Below are 20,869 nucleotides of genomic sequence, written 5' to 3' on the forward strand. Positions count from 1 at the left end.
TTGGAAATCTGTGTGTGAGAAAGCACCTTACCTGCCTTCCGTACCCACCTTCCCTCAAAGTTCTGAGTCCTGGAGAGCAGGGGTCGTGGCTGTGCGCATCCCCATGCCTGGCGCCTGGTGTATAGTCAGGGGTCTGTCAGGACCTCCCAGCTGCTGAGCCCCCTCTCTCTCTGGTCACAGCTGGCACTCCTGTGCCCAAGCTGCGGCACCAACCATTCTCTCCACTCCTCAATCTGAACCACTCAGAACTCCTTCTCACTTCCTGCCTCACCCAGCAGCCTCTGTCTACACTCAGCAGAAGGGTTTGAGAATTTCGTACATGTATACATCGTATATTGCTTATATAACACCCCGCTTCCCTTTCAGCTCCTCTCAGACCCCACCACCACCTCTCCCTCCTAACGTCATTTCCTCTTTTCATAGCTCAGGGAGTCCAGTAGGTGCTGTCGTTACCTGCACAGGTGTGTAGGGACAGCCATCGGGACATGGGCATCCTAACGGGGCCACATTCCCTCAGAGTGACAGATTTTATTTCATCTCTCTGTACCTCTAAAATGAAACAAACACCACCATTTCTGACACTGGTGTGCATGGAATGAACACACACAATTCAAGAACTTAGGAGTAATCTCTCAGAGTGTCAGCTTCTTGTAGAGACAGAGTCTAACTGTGCAGCCCAAGCTGGCCTAGAGTTCACAGAGATCTGCCTTTGCCTGTCTCCAGCACTGGAATTAAAGTCATGCACTTCCTTGCCTGACAGTCATGTCCCTCTGGCTGTCTTTCTTTCTTTCCTTCCTTCCGTCTCTCTTTCTTTCCTTCCTTCCGTCTCTCTTTCTTTCCTTCCTTCCTTCCGTCTCTCTTTCTTTCCTTCCTTCCTTCCGTCTTTCTTTCTTTCTTTCTTTCTTTCTTTCTTTCTTTCTTTTTCCAAGACAGGGTTTCTCTGTGTAGCTTTGGAGCCTGTCCTAGAATTTGCTCTGTAAACCAGACTGGCCTTGAACTCCCAGAGATCTGTCTGTCTCTGCCTCCCGAGTGCTGGGATTAAAGGCATGCGCCACCACCACCTGACTCAATGTCATTTTTCCTATTTGTTACAGGAATCGGTCCCTTTAAGGACAGTGTGTGCTGATGCCTAAGAACACTGGGTTTGTACAACGCTTGATTTGGAATCCCAAATATTAGCACTGGCGGATTGTTCCAAATGGACTTCACTGTGGGCTGGTATGCAGTTATGGGAAGGAAGGTCTGCGGTGAGGTCTTAGGGGTGGCTGTGTCCCCATGTGGACACTAGATGGAGCTAAGGCTCCGAGTAGTTCCCAGGACCCGAAACAGAGAGAGCCACTTGATCCCCCTAGGTCCCTAATGAATCTCTGATGACTGAAGGTCACTAGCTCCTTAGCGACCACTACAGACTGTCAGTGCACATCACAAGTCCCTTCCAGCCACCTAAAAGCAATGCAGGCCAAGGTGACTTTTGCACTTTACAGTCACTGGCTACAAGGCCCTGAGGGAGACTGACTCTAAGGGTCTCTTTCTGTTTCTGTACTTGTCGTGGCACCAGATACCCAAGGCTCGAAGGCAAATCAATCCTGAGACTGGACAGACTGGTGCACATGTGCAAACCCAACACTGGGGAGGTGGAGCAGGGGTTCGGGACCAACCCCCAGCTGTGTAACAAGACTACAGCCAACCTGGGCTACATGATGCCCTGTCTCAGAGACACATACGTGTGTGCACGCACGCACATACGAGGGCTGGAGAGAAGACTTGGTGGTTGAGAGTACTGGCTGCTCTTCCAGAGGACTCGGCACCCACGTGGACGCTCACAACCATCTATAACTCCAGTTCCAGGGGATCCCTTCTCTGACCTCTGTAGGCACTAGATGTATGTATTGCACAGATATGCATGTAAGAAAAATACCTGGAGAGATGGCTCTGTGGTTAAGAACACTGGCTGTTCTTCCAGAGGACCTGAATTCAATTCCCAGCACCCACATGGCAGCTCACAAATGTCTGTAACTCCAGTTCCAGACCTGCCATCATCACACAGACAGGCATGCGGGCAAAACACCAATATGTATAGAATAAAGATAAATAGTTTTTAACAAAAAAAGAGAGAAGAAGAAAAATACCCATAGCCATAAAATAAAAAATAAATTTGTAGGGCCGGGCATGGTGGTGCACACCTTTTAGCCCAGCCAGCACTCGTGAGGCCGAGACAGGTGGATTTCTGTGATTTCAAGGCCAGCCTGCACACAAAGTGAGTTCTAGGATAGCCAAGGCTGTTACGCAGAAAAACCCACAAAAACAAACAAAAAAAACATGTTTGTTTGTTTGTTTTAATGTAAAATTGAAGAATGTTGTAAAAGGCTTTACTGGCCAGGAGAGGAGATGAGGCCGTGAACATGGTCCTGCGCTCTAAGGGGAAGAAAAGGCTCTGGTTTATAAAAGCAGCGCACACTCGTGCTCACAAAGGCAAAGTGTGTGGAGCAGCCCAAAGGCACAGCTTCTGAGTGGCAGAACCTGGAACTCCCAGAAGTCGTCAGGACTGGCACCCAGATAGCCCCGGTGGAGAAGTCTGCACCATGGATAATTAGAAAAAACGACAGGCGGGAATGGAGGTGGGTCCCGTAACAGTGTGCTTTTTAGGAAAAGAGAAATCAGTTTAACAGAACAAAAGGAAATCGAAATATGAGGAAGTTACCAAGCCAGAGAGTCGTGCTGCCTCTTAGGTGTCTACGGTGTTTTCCAAAGAGAAACACTGAGCGGTTTGGTTTATGCCCTGGCAGGTTGGGACTGCAGAGGGCATCTCCCTGCAACCTCAGGCTTCAGGAAAGGAAATGAGCTCATCACCACTTCCTAGCTCCTTCCCCTCCCAACTTTTATGAGCTTGAGTTTTCACATTGTCAGGGCTAATACTAGTTACATCCTGCCTGGCCGCCTTTATTACCACCATTGTCTGGCCCCCGTTCCGGGTGTGGGTTCCTTGCTCCAGCCTGTCCCTTCAGAATGGGCTTCCCATCCCTCAGCTGTTTTCATTCCTGTATGGCTTTGTCATCAGGGGATCTTTCCAAGAAGGGCTGAGCTGGTCACAGCCATGGGCATCTGGCTACTAAGCTACAGCCTTGAAGGAAGATGGACGTTTTCTACCAGGCTGGTTTATGCCCGATGTCTTGGGAAATGGATAGAAAAGACACCATCAGTATACCTCCCAATAGGATTATGTGCTCAGAACTGGCATCCTGAACTTGGCTTTGTTGATGTCTGCTTGAAGTTTTAGATTTGGAACTAAAGAAAATTGCTGGGCTGTCCTGGACAGGAGGCAGGTGGATGGAGGGGAGGAAAGAATGGCGCTCGGTGCTGCGTAGCAGGGAACTGGGGAGTCAGAGCTCAATTAGACAATTCTTGCCTCAAGCTGCACATAGCCCAGTGAGGAAGTAAGACACTGGGTTCAGCGGCTAAGAGCACTGGCTGCTCTTCCAGAGGTCCTGAGTTCAATTTCCAGCAACCACATGGTGACTCACAACCATCTATAATAAGATCTGGTGCCCTCCTCTGGCCTGCAGGCACACATGCAGACAAAACACTGTATAAATAATAAATAAATAAATCTTAAAAAAAAAAAGCTGTGAACAGGTTGTGGTAGCACACACCTAGAATTCCAGAGGATCAGGAATTCAAGGTCATCACCTGCTACTAATGAATCTGAGGCCAGCCTGGGCTACATGAGACCCTGACCCAGAAAGGAGAAAAACAACAACAACGAAAGAATCTCTGGAACTTCCCGCTTAATATTTCTGGGCTGTGATTGCCAACACATAATTGCAACTGCAAAAAGTGACACCTTGGCTAAGGACAGACGGGTTACCTGCAGGAGGGGCAGCAGGGGGAAAACAAATAAGAGCCCAGAGTAGGAAATCCTAGCTTCTCCGTGAAGTGCCGGACAGGAAGGACCTATGGGAAGGAGCACCGGGGGCCAGAATCCCTGGGCACAGTGGGCGACTGTGGTAACCGCAGCCTGGGCAGGGCAGCTGTGGACTAAGCCTCACAAACTGCCTACCAGTATCTTCCTGGGATAGCCTAGGACCCTCCTGTTAGCAAGCATTGCCCAAACCAGAGCCTCTGAGAGTTAAGTGAAACCCGGATAACAGAACCAGGACCAGAGAAACAAAGGGCCCATGCTGAGGAGTAAACACGGAGGCGATACTGCTTAGGGCCAAGCTCTGGGGCTGCATGAGAGATAGGGCTCAAGTCAGCTCTCCGGCCTTCTCCGTGAAAAAGAGGCAAGTGGTTAGCTGCCCTGTGCTTCAGTTTCTTTAAAAAACAAGGAGAGGGATGTCTCCATGTTGTCATGCCTCTCCCCTCCATAGGGTGAGCTTCCTAAATAGTAGCCTTCATTTTCCCTATGATTCTTTGGATTTAGGTTTTACTGTTATTTTGTATTTGTATTTATTTTGTTATTTTGTAGCCCATGCCAGCTCCCAACTGCTATGTATTGGAGGACAATTCTGAACTCCTCACTTCCTGTTTTCCCACCTCCCAAGTGCTGGAATTGTGGGCCTATGCCGCCGCATCTGGTTGTTCTCTGTATAAAAATGAGCCCTTTACTACCAGACGTCAGAACATGAGAAAATGTGTTTTGAGGGCCACCGAGTCCACGCTGTGAAGTGAGCACCTCACTTGGCTTCTGTGACCTCTCAGAAGGGTCACGTGGGTTCCTCTGCACCTGCTCCGGAGTCAGCATAGCTAGCAGCCAACAGCTGTGCTCTGCCTTCTCAATGTACCAATGCTCAGGTTCGGGAGCCTGCAGACCAATGTCCAACAGGACCTGCTTGTCCTATACTTGTTCCAAGCCTCCATTTAAAACCAGGTTCTTCCACTGATGGTTTCTGCAGGGACTTTGATTCTGTCCAAAAACTGTGCAGACCTCTCGGGGTCTTTTTATTAAACCCGAGATAGAGCCCTGCAAACTGGAAGCCACTTAGACCCTCACGGCCCAGAAGTGGGCCATAGAATCCCACGCTACTGGCCCCATCCACACAAGCCCGTCAGATGCTCGCGCTCTTTCTCTCAGGAGTCTGAAGCACTAGTAGGAGAGACACAGAGTCTGAGAATGACTCAACTCCAACCAAATTAATGGTCATGCCCCAGAGGGAAGGTTCTGGGAGGCCGGCTTGTTCGGTACTTCCTCAGCCTCTCCGAGGGCTTTCTTCTCAGAACCCTGCAGTATCAATTCAGCCGGCTAGCTTGCCAACGCTCTCCCTGAGGACCATCTGTGGTGCCCAAGCTCTGCCTGCCCTCTCGCTGGAGTCAGTCAAGGCCGCGGGGGCTGATGAAACATGCCACGGCTCGGGCTTTCTGAAGCTCCTTGGGCTGGCTCCGGGGAGCTTCCTGTGTGACTGACCCCACCGCACATCCTCAGCCACTGCTTTCCATCACTTCTCACCCAGGGGCCTGAAAGTCAGCATTCATCGGAGCAAGGTCTGACAAGCCCCGGTTCTGCAGAGTGCTGGGGTTGGGGGTGCGTGCACTAGCGGGGACTTGTGTAAGGCTTGGGGTGCTGGCTCTGTGGTTTAGGGTTGCTTGCCCTAACTTCGTAGCATCTTCAGCGTGCCAGTCCGTCTCCAAGGGGTTGGCGTGACCATCAGTAGTTTCCGAACCGAATCCTGAACTCTTTCAGTCCGGAACATCTTGTGGGGCCATGAGCAAAGTGATGGGGACAGGTTGATGGAGGAAACCAGAGCCAAGGGAAAGGATGCCACCAGAACCAAGGAAAAGACAAGACACCATGGGACTTCCGGTACGGGGAACCAAGTGAGGGTCAGGGACCGACCCACTGATGTTCTTAAAAAGAGTTTCACTGAGCTGGGTGATGGTGGCGCACGCCTTTAATCCCAGCACTCGGGGAAGCAGAGGCAGGTGATTCTCTGTGAGTTCGAGGCCAGCCTGGTCTACAAAGCTAGTTCCTGGACAGCCAGGTTGTTGCACAGAGAAACCCTGTCAGCTGTTTTTAAATAGTTTTTAGTTGTGTGAAGGTGTTGGGAGTCTGCACATGGATATGAACACATGACCACCAGAGGCTTCAGTTCCCTGGAGCTGGAGAGCCAGGCAGCTGTGAGCCATCTGATCTGGGTGCTGGGAATCAAACTTGGATCCTCTGGGAAAGCAGTAAGCGCTCTCAACTGCTGAGCCATCTCTCCAGCCCCTCATAAATGTTCTTATTGTAATAATAATACTCAAATAGCCAAGAAAGCATGTTTGAGGGCCTGAAACAATGGCTCAGCGGTTAAGAGCACTGACTGCTTTCCCAGAAGGCCTGGGGTTGATTCCCAACACCAACATGGTGGTTCACAACTGTGTAAATTCAGACCCAAGAAATGGGATCTGAAACCCTCTTCTGGGCTCTGGTGGGGGGGGCAAGCACTCATGCACTCATGTGGTACACACAACATAGACACATACACACACACACACTAAACACCCATATACAGTATACAGGGGGATTTTTTTTTCTTTAAGAAAGAATATTTGAGACCACTCCTGATTGGAGAGGGCACCATTACCTGTGAAGTGCTCCCGCTGGTGACCTCTCATGGCCTTATGGTGACTATTTGAAGGCTTCCAGCCCACCAGCTAGAAGTGGGTTTTATGTCCGAATTCAAATAATTCTTCCTGGTCATCTCATTTTCATAGATGATGACAGTGTGACCGAAAAATACACACTGATTTGTTGTTTGTTTGTTTTTGAGACAGGGTTTCTCTGTGTATTTTTTACTATCCTGGAACTCACCCTGTAGACCAGTGGTGTGGGAAGTCCTGTATATGTGTTGCTTTTATTGGTTAATGAATAAAGAAACTGCCTTGGCCCGTGATAGAGTAGAGCTAGGCTGGGAACACTAAACTGAATGCTGGGAGAAAGAAGGCAGAGTCAGGAGAAGCCATGTAACCCGACCAGAGACAGATGCTGGAGCTGGACGGACCCTTGCTGGTAAACCACAGCCATGTGGCGATACACAGATTAATAGAAATAGGTTAACCAAAGATATAAGAGCTAGCTAGCAATATGCTTAAGTGATTGGTCAAGCAGTGATTTAAATAATATAGTTTCTGCGTGATTATTTTGTGGTCTGGGCAGCCGGGAACTATTACAGGCCTCAACCGCACAGAGATCCTACTCCTCTGCCTCCCAAGCGCTGGGATTAAAGGCATGCGCCACCATGCCTAGTGAAATGCACATTTGTTAAGAACTCAGGCGCCTGCTAAAAGTCATTATTTGCAGATCTAGGCTAATTGGTTTAGAGAAGACTAGATTAAAACCACAAGAAAGTGGTGGGCATGGTTTTACACACCCTCAATGCCAGCTTTGTAAGACAACTAATCAGGAAGTTCATTGAGCTACCTAGAAAGCACCAGGCCAGGGACTGGAGAGGTGACTCACTCGGTAAATCCCTGCCACGTGAGGATGAAGACCTGTGTTTAGATCACCTGTACACATGTCAAAGCCTGGTGCAGTGTTGCATGTCTGTAACCAGCTCTGCGGAAGGCAAAACAGGAGAGCCCTGGATTGATGAGCTCCAGGTTCGGTGAGAGACCACGTGCAGAAAAATAAAGCGGAGAAAGATGGAGGAAGATGCCTGGCCTCCATGCTCACACACATGCAAATGGCCCCGTGCACACATAGACACAAACTCCTATGCACAGACATATTGTAATGGTCTGTCCTGTTTAAGAGACAACATCCCCATCCCACCCCCACCCTCCCATCCACCAAAGCAAGCGAATCTTCCTTCCTCAGGCTTCCAACCTGAACTCTCTCTCTTTTCTGTCTCCTGTCTCTCTCCAAAGAGGTAGCTTCTCCTATCTTCCCACCCCTCAGTCTCTCTCTCTCTCTCTCTCTCTCTCTCTCTCTCTCTCTGCCTCTCTCTCCTTGTCCCCCGTCCCCCTTCTCCCTCCCTCTCCCCTTTCCCCTTCCCTCCCATAGCCCACTAAACCCCTTCCAACCTTGTCTCTCACCCTTGCAGGCTCCTCATGGGACCGGCTAACTCGCTGAGGTCTGTCACCCACCCAGCAGCTCCCTATTTGGGACCCACTGCTGCCCCTCGGGGAAGGGCACCATTTTATTTTTACCATGACATATATACCACACACACTCACATATACACACACACAAAGAGAGTTTCAGGCCAGCCCAGACTAGAGTGTCTCAAAAGCCCCAAACAACCTCCCAACAAGAAATAAGAAGAAAAATGTTCTCTAGTTCTACAAAAAGTTGCAGTGGCTTTTTGCCTCTACCTGGACCCCCGTGCACAGCATACACATGGAGTCCAAACCTTACTACCTCGAACCCACACCTCAGTGGATCAAACAAAGGATCCTGTGGAGAAGAGAGGGCCCCTTTCCAACCGTAAAAAAAACATAGTTCTGAGGGAGGCAGGAACTGAGGAAGTCGAAAGGCAACGCTGGCCTCCTTAAGCATGCCAACACTCAAAGATTGTCTTGGAAAAGAGAAAAAAAAAGTAAAAAAAAAAAGATTGTCTTGGTCATGATGAAGTATATACTAATTTAAACAACCATGATCCATATATTGCTCAGCGCTAACTACTTTTGAAATTCTGTCTGTGCTCAGAAAGAGCTGTATCACCGGTGGATTGATGCTCAGAGTACCAGTCTTTCTGGGGGGACAATTTGGTCCCCACTACCAGCGGAATCACTGAGGTCTTTTAAGGAAACGTGATAAAATATTTTTATATTCTTGGAATAGAGAACAAGCTCCCTAAGCAAAATCTTTAGAAATCCTAAGATTTGACCTCATAAAAATGAAAATCCTCTCAGAGCTGGAGCCCACATCAAGGATAAAGAACACACGACAGATACGCCTTGCAGCATGCATAATCACCCTAGGTAAGCACCAACTCTCTGCCAACTGAGTTACTGCCTCAGCCTAGCTTGGTGTTGTATTTATTTTGTAATGAACACTAAAAAGGAAAATTGATTTTTTCCTTTTAAATTTTCCCCTTTCCTAAAAAGAAAGGGGAAAATGTTCAATATCTGCTTCCAGGAAGTTGGAAGACTGAGCTGAAATTCTAGGACTTTCTGCACAAACGGCTACCTAGCCCAGATATCGGCCACTGCCGGCACAAAGAAGGCCGAGAGAGACAGCACGTTTGCAATCCAGCCTCTCCCAAGGGAAGAGGGGAAAGTCGAGGAAGCCCCGCCCAGGGAGCCTTGCCCCCACCTCGTGCGGCTCCCACCTGGCTGGAGGCCGACACAGGGCAGGGGGTAGCCACCAGGTTCGTGACAGAGAACAGCCCAGGATAGGGAACAGGCCCACAACCTGTCCTCCAGCGTCTGGTGTAGAATTGTTATGGGTGGAAAGGAGAATACGGCTCGCCCACGTCATCCCCTGGTGCAGAGCCTTCACAGGGAGAACACAGAAACCTAGGAGCCCAGGAGAAAACCTGGGTGCTGAGGGCCAGGCGCACAGGGAACCTGGACTCTCGATCTGTCTTGTGGAATGCACCTTCCCCTCATAGTCTTGTCTCTCTCTGAACCAATTTTTTCCGGAAACGAGGGTCAAAACAGCCAACACCTACTGAGCATGGGCACTGTGGTAATGTAAGAATGGCGTCCAAGCCTCAGATATTTGAAAGCTTGCTCCGAAGCTGGTGACCCTAGTTACACAACTTCAGGGGGCGTGGTCTTGCTGGAGGAAGTATGTTGGGAGCGGGGAGGTTTTGAGGGGTTTAAAAGACTCTCGTCATTTCTGATTCTTTCTCTGCTTCCTGTTTGTGGTTAGAGACGGGAACCCTCAGTTCCACTTCCGGATCTAGTCGGGGTGCCCACCTGATGCCACACTGCCCGGTAAGGATGGTGATGACTGGGAACTCTCTGGAACCATAAGCCCCAAAGAAACGGTTTCTCCTATCAATTGCCTTCGTGATTGAGTTTTATTACAACAAGAGAGAAGTTACCAACACAGGCACTCACCAGTCGGACCCCATACTAACTGGGAACAAGAGACTGAGGTAGCAAGCCCCCCAAATTTAAGGGCCGAAAATACCAAGTGTGCATCTCACACACTTCTCCATCAGGAATCTGGCGCTACTTCTTTAGGTTCTGACTCAAGATGTGAGTTATAGTCGTGGTGTGGGTTGAGTGCTGGGAGTGCTGGTGCATAATTTAAGTCCTAGCACTTGAGAGGCTGAGGCAGGAGGATTGAGTGTGGCCTGAGCTACACAGCAAGACCTTGTATTTACTTTTGTTTTTCGTCACAGGCTTTCTCTGTAGTCCTTACTGTCCTGGGACTCATGCTGGCCTCGAACACAGAGATCCGCCTGCTTCTACTTCCCAAGCGCTGGAATTAAAGATGTGCACCTCCGCCACCACTTAACCTAACACGCTAACCCTCCCTCTTCTGAAGCACCCCAGGTTCACCATTGGCATCTTCTGCCCACTTATCCAGCAGTCTCTTTCTTAACTCTTACCTGTCTGTGCCTGGTTCCTTGTCACATTTCAGACTCCTCTCCTGTCTGTGCCTGGTTCCTTGTCACATTTCAGACTCCTCTCCAGGCTTCCCTGACTGTGTCCCCCTCTCACTGTGCACAATCCTCCTGCTGACATTGGGCTCTGTGGGAAACCATCTTAATTTGATTATTGCCTTTCTCTGTGTGTCAGTAAGTGCCCTTGGCTTCGAGCAACAGATTCCTCTTTAGCTGACTCAAGCTTAGAGAGAACTTTATTAAAGAATATTAGAGCATCCATCAGTGAGGCTTAGAGGCTATCCTGCTGGGCACTTCACAGATGGACACCCCACAGGGTGACCTTCTACCACTGAGAGCCAAGTGGTCATCCACAGTGGTGGTTCCATATGATTATAATGGAGCCCAGGAAACACACAGCTAAACAAAAGTCAAGAAAGGAGCCAGGCGGTGGTGGCACATGCCTTTAATCCCAGCACTTGGGAGGCAGAGACAGGCGGGTCTTTGTGAGTTCCAGGACAGGTTCCAAAGCTACACAGAGAAACTCTGTCAAGAAAGGGCTGGAGGGAGGGCTCAGAATTCAGGTCAGTGTGCTCACTAATCTTGCAGAGGACCTGGGTTTGGTTCCTAGCATCCACATAGCAGTTCAAATCACTGTAACTCTGCATATAAATAAAATATTTTTAAAAAGCAAAAAGGAAGAGGAGTAGGAAACTGATTTACAGGTAAGAGTTTCAAAGCAGCTTTTGCAGACTCCAGTTAGCTTCTTAGGAAGTCAGGGCTGACTTGATGGCTCAGCTGGTGAAGCAATTGCTCTGACTTTTGTTTGGTCCATAGAACCTATGTATCTGTAAAGCTTGGCACAGTGACATGTGCTTCTGATCCCAGTGCTGGGGAGGCAGAGACCAGTGGATCACTGGGGCATCTCTTCGGCCAGCCAGCTTAGTCTCTTTAGCAAGTTCCAGGCCACCTGAAGGACAATATCTCTTGCCTGTACCTGACAGGTACATACATTATACACACATGTTAAAAAAAAAGACTGGGTGATGGTGACACAGGCCTTTAATCTTAGCACTCTGGGAGGCAGAAGCAGGTGGATCTCTGAGTTCAAGGCCAGCCTGGTCTAGAGAGTGAATACCAGAACAGCCAGAAACACACAGAGAAAGCTTGTTTAAAAAACAAATAAAAGGGGGGGGGCTCAGTGGTTAAGAGCACTGCCTGCTCTTCCCAAGGTCCTGAGTTCAATTCCCAGCAACCACATGGTGGCTCACAACCATCTGTAATGAGATCTGGTGCCCTCTTCTGGCCTGCAGGCAGAGTACTGAGAATACTGTATACATAATAAATAAATCTTAAAAAAAATGATTTAAAAAAAAAAGAGAGAGAGAGAAAGGCTAACTTTTTTTCTGAAAATATAGACCACCACCACCCCATCCCCTTTCCTGGTTAGTTTTTCGGTCATCTTGGCACAAGCTTGCTTTATCAGTAAGGACTCCATTGAGAAAACACCTCCATCAGATTATCATATAGGCAAGTTTGGGGGGTACTTTTGTGATTGATGATTGATGTGGGGGGGCCTGGTCCACTATAAGCAGTGTCATCCTTGGGCAAGTGATTCTGAGAGAAATACAAAGGCAGGCTGAGCCACCACGAGGAGCAAGCCAGTAAGCAGCACCCTCCATGGCCTCTGCTTCAGTACCTGCCTCCAGGATCCTGTCTTGGGTTCTTGCATGGCTTCCCTCAGTGATGGACTGGAAGCATAAGATGAAATAAACCCTCTCTCCCCTACGTTGCTTTTGGCTTTTGATCAGTGTTTTATCACGGCAATAGAAAGTAAACTAAGACACCTATCAACACTAAAATTTCTTCTTCTTCTTCTTCTTCTTCTTCTTCTTCTTCTTCTTCTTCTTCTTCTTCTCCTCCTCCTCCTCCTCCTCCTCCTCCTCCTCCTCCTCCTCCTCTTCTTCTTCTTCTTCTTCTTCTTCTTCTTCTTCTTCTTCTTCTTCCTCCTTTTTGAGACAGGGTTTCTCAGTGTAACAGCTCTAGCTGTCCTGGAACTAGCTTTTGTAGACCAGGCTGGCGCACGCCTTTAATCCCAGCACTCAGGTGGCAGAGGCAGGCGGATCTCTGTGAGTTCGAGACCAGCCTGGTCTACAAGAGCTAGTTCCAGGACAGGCTCCAAAGATACAGAGAACCCTGTCTCGAACCCCCTCCCCCCCAAAAAAGCAATGGGCATTTTTATGTTTGCTTTAGGATTTGGAGACAGGGTCTCATCATATATTCCGGACTGGTCTCAAATTCACTATGTACCCGAGGTAGAATTAACTCCTGACCCTTCTGCCTCCCCTTCCATGTGTGTGGACACAGGCTTGAGCTGCCACAGGTAGCTTGTTTCTGACATGTAGTCTCCATACAGCTGCTCACTCTCCATTCTCCTGTCTTACTCAAAGCGCTGGAATTATACGGGTGTGAACCACCACTCCTGTGGAAGCTGATCTTAACTCTACACTCAGAGGCTTTTAGACACTAAATTGTACACATCGGTTCGCAATCCCTTTGAACCCAGTGAGACAGAAAAGACCTATGAAATGGTTCAGTTAGTCTAAGTGCAAACATGAGGATCTGATTTCAGACCTTTGGAACTCACCTAAAAAGTCAGGTGTGGTAACATGTACCTATAATGCCAGCTCTGGGAGGCCTGCTAGTTAAATCAGTAAGTTCCAGGTTTACTGTGAGACTGTCCCAAACACTAAGGTGGAAAACAACCGAGGAAGATGTATCTGGCCTGCTTACACACACACACACACACACACACACACACACACACACACACACCTGCATGAATATAAACAAGGACACACTCATATCCCCACTCCCCACAAAAGACAAAGGAAACGTACAGAAAACAGACAGACAGTTATATGCCCATCAACCAAGCTTAAGATGTTACATTCTATGCTAGGCTCTCTTAATTTAAGGGTATACATTTCAAAACATACAATTTAAAATATCTGGGTTGGTGGCACGAGCCTGTAACCCCAGCACTTGTGAGGTGAGGCTGTAAGATCAGGAGTCTAAGGTCAACCTCAGCTACACAAGTTTGAGGGCCACCCTGGACGACAAGAGCCAAAACAACAACAAAAAATATTGATAGCCACTCCCTGCCTTGGGAACTAGCATTGAAAGTGATGGGGCAGTGGGGGTGACACACACCTTTGCCTCCTCCCCCAACATGGGAAGCAGAGGCAGGCAGATCCCCGAGTTTGAGGACAGCTGGTCTACAGGGTGAGTTCCAGGACAGCCAGGGCTACACGGAGAAACCCTGTCTCAAAACCTCGTCCCCAACCCCAAAAGTGATTTGACACCTAGAAACTCCATTTCCTCCAAGTAAATTTAAAGCGACCTTCTGACAGAATAGCAGCCAGGCTAACAGACTGTTGATTCAATCTGGGCGTGGTGTTCAGCTAGTCAGCACTGAGGAAGAATAGTCTTCCAAGTTCCACTACAGATCCAATGGATTTTCCACTCCCCAGGCTTCTGCCTCTCCGCTGCTCCACCTCGGGACCTCTCAATCAGTCTTTCCTACCCCTGCCCCTTAATGGGGTAGGCACAGGAGCGCTGTGTGGCTGACGGCGCCGGGAGCTGTCAAGTGGGAGGCGGGTTCATCTCAGCCAGCAAGTGACCGATGGATAGGTTGGCAGTGGGACACGCTTCCGAGTTGGGCAGGTCTTCCTCAGATTTTCTCTCTGGCATCCAAGCCCACGTGCCCTTTAGGCAAATGAGGCCGGAGCTTTGGATTCTAGCCGTCTAAAACCAGGGCAATTTGTGTGTTGATAAGGGGTCGTTGCAGCCTTAAACGCCGGGGAACAGATGAGACCATTTCTCGCGTGTGACAGACAAAAAGCAAGATCCTGGACCTTAAGGAATGTGTGGACAGCAAGACTCAAGCATCGGCCGCCCGACTGGGCCTTTTCTGGGGCTCTGGGGCTTTTCTCCCGCCAGGGCTACTGGCCACAAGCGAGAATAGGGGCGGACGACTAGGGGAATGGCCGAGGCCTGGGACTCCGGGCAGGCCCGGGGAGAGCCGAGTGCCTGGCAGAGTCGCCGCAGCCCCGAGTTCGCCGAACTCACCTCACTCAGGCTCACGCCGCGCCAACCTAAATCCAAACTCCGCGCGCCGACGAGGCCCTCCGGCGCCCCGCTTCGCTCGCTTCGCGCCGCAAGAAGGAGAGTTCTGATTGGACGAGCCCTGGGGGACTAACCAATACCGTAGCCTCTGGGACTCGGTCCCACCCCAGTAGCTCCAATCAGAAGCCAGCTGGTGGGTCAGGTGATCATGGCAAACGTACCGAGCTTCCGGCGCTAGTAAGGCTTTTGTTTTTGTTTTTTGTTTTTTTTTTTTTTTCTTCCTAGTGTTGGGAAAGGTTCCTGAAGCCCAGGCTCTGACATGATAGGAATTTTCTGGTGTTTGGAGGCAACCGAGACTTGAAGTGTCTGTGTTCTTGGATCTGATACTCTGCTCTTGTGAGATTTCGGTGGTCATCCGCTGCTGTCACTGGTGGGGAACTGGAGTCGCAAACCCAGATGCTTCAGGGGGGTTGTACAGTGCCTGAGTGTGAAGCTTCAGTTCTAGCGGATAGTTGCCACTAAGAATGTTGCCCTTGGGGCTGGAGAGATGGCTCAGCGGTTAAGAGCACTGAATGCTCTTCCAGGACGGGGGTTGAATTCCCATCCCCCACAAGGTACCTCACGACTGTCTGTAACTCCAGGATCCAACACCCTCACACAGACATACATACAGGCAAAAATACAAATAAAATAATGATGAAAGATATGTGGCCCTGGGTGATGCTCAATCTTCTAGTTTTATAATTTTTATTGTTTCTGAGATGGGACCTTACCAAGCTCTGGCTGACCTCAAACCTACAAACTGTGAGGCGGATGACCTTGACCTTCTGACACACCTACTTCCATTTCCCAAGGACTAGGATTACAGCCTTATTCCACCAGGCTTGGGGGGGGGGTCTTCTTTTTAACCCTTTCTCTTCCCACCCTCTCTGCTGTACTTACTCCCTTATAAGAAGTAATAAATTCAAATTGTTTTGGTCAAACAATTTGACCAATTTGGGGCGTGATCTGCGTGAGGGGGCAGGGCCTGCGCGAGGGGGCGTGGTCTGCGTGAGGGGGCGTGGTATGCGTGAGGGGGCGTGGTCTGCGTGTTGGGGCGGGGCCTGCGTGACTGGGCAGGGCCTGCACGAGGGGGCTTGTGAGGGCGTGGCCTGCGTGAGGGGGAGTGGCCTGCGTGAGGGGGCAGGGCCATATATCCCCAAAGTTTCGGCCTGCGGGCCAGCTGCTCCACAAAACTACTACATCACCCATGATTCCCCGGGGCGGGGACTGCCGTGAGGGGGCGTGGTCTGCGTGAGGGGAGGGGCCTGCGTGAGTGGGCAGGGCCTGCAGGAGAGGGCGTGTGGGGGCGGGGCCTGCGTGAGGGGGCGTGGTCTGTGTGAGGGGAGGGGCCTGCGTGAGTGGGCAGGGCCTGTGCGAGGGGGCGTGGTCTGCGTGAGGGGGCGTGGTCTGCGTGAGGGGCGGGGCCTGCGTGAGGGGGCATGGTTTGCATGAGGGGCGGGGCCTGCGTGAGGGTGCCTGTTCTGCGTGAGAGGAGGGGCCTGCGTGAGGGGGCAGGGCATGCGCGATGGGGCGTGGCCTGCGTGTGGGGGCGTGGCCTGCATGAGGGGGCGTGGTCTGCATGAGGGGCGGGGCCTGCGTGAGGGGGCCTGGTTTGCGTGAGGGCAGGGCCTTCGTGAGGAGGCGTGGTCTGCATGAAGGGAGGGGCCTGCGAGAGTGGGCGGGGCCTGCGTGAGTCTGCAGGTTCTGCGCGAGGGGGCGTGGTCTGCGTGAGGGGAGGGGCCTGCATGAGGGTGCAGGGCTTGCCTGAGTCTCCAGGTCCTGCGTGAGGGGGCGGGGCCTGCGTGAGTGGGCAGGCATGCGTGAGGGGGCGGGGCCATATATCCCCAAAGTTTCAGCCTGCCGGCTGGCTGCTCCACACAACTACTACATCTCCCATGATTCCCCGGGGCGGGGCCTGCGTGAGGGTGCATGGTCTGCGTTAGGGGCGTGGTCTGCGTTAGGGGCGTGGTCTGCGTGAGGGGCGTGGTATGCGTGAGGGGAGTGGCCTGCGTGAGGCGTCGGGGCATGCGTAAGAGGGCAAAGCCTGCGCGAGGGGGCGTGGTCTGCGTGTGGGGGCGTGGCCTGGGTGAGGGGGCGTGGTGTGCGTGAGGGGCGTGGCCTGCGTGAGGGGTCGGGGCATGCGTAAGAGGGCAAAGCCGGCGCGAGGGGGCGTGGTTTGCGTGTGGGGGCGTGGCCTGCGTGAGGGGGCGTGGTCTGCGTGAGGGGGCGTGGTCTGCGTGAGGGGAGGGGCCTGCGTGAGGGGGCGTGGTCTGCGTGATGGTAGGGGCCTGCGTGAATGGGCGTGGCCTGCGTGAGGGGGCGGGGCCCGCGTGAGGGGAGGGGCCTGCACGAGGGGGCGTGGTCTGCGTGTGGGGGCGTGGCCTGCGTGAGGGTGCGTGGTCTGCGTGAGGGGAGGGGCCTGCGTGAGTGGGCAGGGCCTGCACGAGTGGGCGTGGTCTGCGTGATGGGAGGGGCCTGCGTGAGGGGGCGTGGTATGCTTGAGGGGGAGTGGCCTGTGTGAGGTGTCGGGGCCATATATCCCCAAAGTTTCGGCTTGCCGGCTGGCTGCTCCACACAACTACTACATCTCCCATGATTCCCCGGGGCGGGGCCTGCGTTAGGGGCGGGGCCTGTGCGAGGGGGCGTCGTCTGCGTGTGGGGGCGTGGCCTGCGCGAGGGGGCGTGGTCTCCGTGAGGGGGAGTGGCCTGCGTGAGGGAGCGGGGCCATATATCCCCTAAGTTTCGGCCTGCCGGCCAGGGGCTCCACACAATTACTACATCTCCCATGATTCCCCCCGGGCGGGGCCTGTGTGAGGTGTCGTGGTCTGCGTGAGGGGGCGCGGTTTGCGTGAGAGGAGGGGCCGGCGTGAGGGGGCAGGGCCTGAGCGATGGGGCGTGGTCTGCGTGTGGGGGCGTGGCCTGCGTGCTGGGGCGTGGTCTCCGTGAAGGGGCGTGGTCTGCGTGAGGGGCGTGGTCTGCGTGAGGGGGCGTGGTCTGTGTGAGGGGGCGTGGTCTGCGTGAGGGGCAGGGCCTGCGTGAGGGGGCGTGGTCTGCATGAGGGGAGGGGCCTGCGAGAGAAGAGTGGCCTGGGTGAGAGGGCAGGGCCTGCGTGAGGGGGCGTGGTCTGCGTGTGGGAGCATGGAATGCGTGAGGGGGCGTGGTCTTCGTGAGGGGGCGTGGTCTGAGTGAGGTTGTCTGCCTGACGGGAGTGCACTGAGTGAGGAAGCAGGGCATGTGCGAGGGGCGGGGCCTGCGTGAGGGGGCGTGGTCTGCGTGAGGGAAGGGGCCTGCGTGAGTGTGCGTGGTCTGCGTGTGTGGGCGGGGCCTGCGTGAGGGGCGTGGTCTGCGTGACGGGCGTGGTCTGCGTGAGGGGGTATGGTCTGTGTTAGGGGCAGGGCTTTTGTGAGGGGCGTGGTCTGCTTGAGGGGGCGTGGTCTACGTGAGGGGCGGGGCCTTAGTGAGCGGGCGTGGTCTGCGTGAGGGGCGGGGCCTGCCTGAGGGGGCGTGGTCTGAGTGAGGGGAGGGGCCTGCGTGAGGGGGCGGGGCCTGCGTGAGTGGGCAGGGCTTTCGCGAGGGGGCATGGCCTGCGTGTGGGGGCGTGGTCTTCGTGAGGGGGAGTGGCCTGCGTGAGGGGAAGGGCCTGCGTGAGGGGGCGGGGCCTGCGCGAGGAGGCGTGGTCTGCGTGTGGGGGCGTGGTCTGCAGGGGAGGGTCCTGCGTGAGGGGGCGGGGCCTGTGTGAGGGGGCGGGGCCATATATCCCCGATGTTTCGGCCTGCCTGCTGGCCGCTACACAAATCTACTACATCTCCCATGATTCCTCCGGGGCGGGGCCTGCGTGAGGGGCGGGGCCTGTGTGAGGGGGCGTGGCCATATATCCCCGATGTTTCGGCCTGCCTGCTGGCCGCTACACAAATCTACTACATCTCCCATGATTCCTCCGGGGCGGGGCCTGCGTGAGGGGGCGGGGCCATATATCCCCCAAGTTTCCCCCTGCAAGCCGGCCGCTCCACACAACTACTACATCTCCCATGATTCCCCCGGGGCGGGGCCTGCGTGAGGGGTCGTTGTCTGCGTGAGGGGGAGTGGCCTGCGTGAGGGGGCGGGGCCATATATTCCTGAAGTTTCGGCCTGCCGGCAGGCCGCTCCACACAAATACTACATCTCCCATGATTCCCCCGGGGTGGGGCCTGCATGAGGGGGCATAATTTGCATGAGGGGGGGTGTTCTGGGTGAGGGGGCGTGGTCTGCGTGAGGGGAGGGGCCTGCGTGACGGGCCGTGGTCTGCATGAGAGGAGGGGACTTCATGAGGGGGCGGGGCCAGCGTGATAGGGCAGGGCCTGCGAGAGGGGGCGTGGTCTGCGTGTGGGGGCGTGGCCTGCGTGAGGGCCGTGGTCTGCGTGAGGGGCGGGGCCTGCGTGAGGGTGCATGGTCTGTGTGAGGGAAGGGGTGAGGGGGCGGGGCCAGCGTGAGTGGTCAGGGCCACCGCGAGGGGGCGTGGTATGCGTGTGGGGGCGTGGCCTTCACGAGGGGGGGTGGTCTGCGTGTGGGGGCATGCTCTGCGTGAGGGGGCGTGGTCTGCAGGGGAGGGGCCTGCGTGAGGTGGCGGGGCCTGCATGAGGGGGCGGGGACATATATCCCACAAGTTTCCCCCTGCTGGCTGGCCAATCCACACAACTACTACATCTCCCATGACTCCCCCGGGGCGGGGCCTGCGTGAGGGGGCGTGGTCTGCGTTAGGGGGCGTGGTCTGCGTGAGGGGCGGGGCCTGCCTGAGGGGGCGTGGCCTGCGTGTTGGGGCGGTGCCTGCGTGAGTGGCCAGGGCCTGCGCTAGAGCACGTGGTCTGCCTGTGTGTGCATGGCCTGCGGGTGGGGGCGTGGTCTGCGTGAGGGGGAGTGGCCTGCGTGAGGGGCCGGGGCCTGCGTGAGAGGGCGTGGTCTGCGTGAGGGTGCATGGTCTGCGTGTTGTGGGGGCATGGACTGCTTGAGGGGGCATGGTCTACGTGAGGGGGCGTGGTCTGCATGAGGGGAGGGACCTGCATGAGGGGGCGGGGCCTGCGTGAGTGGGCACTACCTGCGCGAGGGGGCGTGGTCTGCGTGTGGGGGCGTGGCCTCCACGAGGGGTGTGGTCTGCGTGTTGGGGCGGGGCCTGCGTGAGGGGGCGTGGTCTGCTTGAGGGGGCGTGGTCTGCGTGAGGTGGCATGGTCTTCGTGAGGGGCGGGGCCTGCCTGAGGGGGCGTGTTCTGCGCAGGGGCGGGGCCTTCGTGAGGGGGCGTGGTCTGCGTGAGGGAGGGGCCTGCGTGAGGGGGCGGGGCCTTTGTGAGTGGGCAGGGCCTGCACGAGGAGGCGTGGGCTGCGCGAGGGGCGGGGCCTGCGTGAGGGGGCGGGGCCTTCGTGAGTGGGCAGGGCCTGCACGAGGGGGCGTGGCCTGCGTGAGTGGCCAGGGCCTGCACGAGGGGACGTGGTCTGCATGTGGGGGTGTGGCCTGCGTGAGGGGGCGTGGTCTGCGTGAGGGGCGGGGTCTGCATGCGGGGCAGGGACTGCGTGAGGGGGCGTGGTCTGCGTGATGGGGCGTGGTCTGCGTGAGTGGGCGTGGTCTGCGTGAGTGGGCATGGTCTACGTGAGGGGCGGGTCCTGCGTGAGGGGGCGTGGTCTGCGTGAAGGGAGGGGCCTGCGTGAGTGGGCGGGGCCTGCGTGAGTAGGCAGGGACTGCGAGAGGGGATGTGGTCTGCATGTGCGGGCGTGGCCTGCGTGAGGGGGCGTCGTCTGCGTGAGGGGCGGGGCCTGCGTGAGTGGGCGTGGTCTGTGTGAGGGGAGGGGCATGGGTGAGGGGGCGTGGCCTGCGTGAGCGGGCAAGGCCTGCGTGAGGGGCGCTGCCTGCGTGTGGGGGCGTGTTCAACGTGAGGGGCGGGGCCTGCGTGAGTGGGCGTGGTCTGCGTGAGGGGAGGGGCCTGCGTGAGGGGGCGGGGCCTGAGTGAGTGGGCGTGGCCTTCGTGTGGGGGCGTGGTCTGCGTGATGGGGAGTGGCCTGATTGAGAGGGCGGGGCCATATATCCGCGAAGTTTCGGCCTGCCGTCCGGCCGCTCCACACAAGCACTACATCTCCCATGATTCCCCTGGGGCTGAATCTCACAAAAGCATTTCATGAAATTCAAACACTTTAAAAAGAAGGTTATTATCGTTCACAGTAAACCTTCTACAGTGAAACGGAACACTGTACTCACTTCT

Source organism: Microtus oregoni, unplaced genomic scaffold (genome assembly GCF_018167655.1).
Source record: "Microtus oregoni isolate MIOR12 unplaced genomic scaffold, Mior012 000000F_ref0000247, whole genome shotgun sequence".
Lineage (NCBI taxonomy): Eukaryota > Metazoa > Chordata > Mammalia > Rodentia > Cricetidae > Microtus > Microtus oregoni.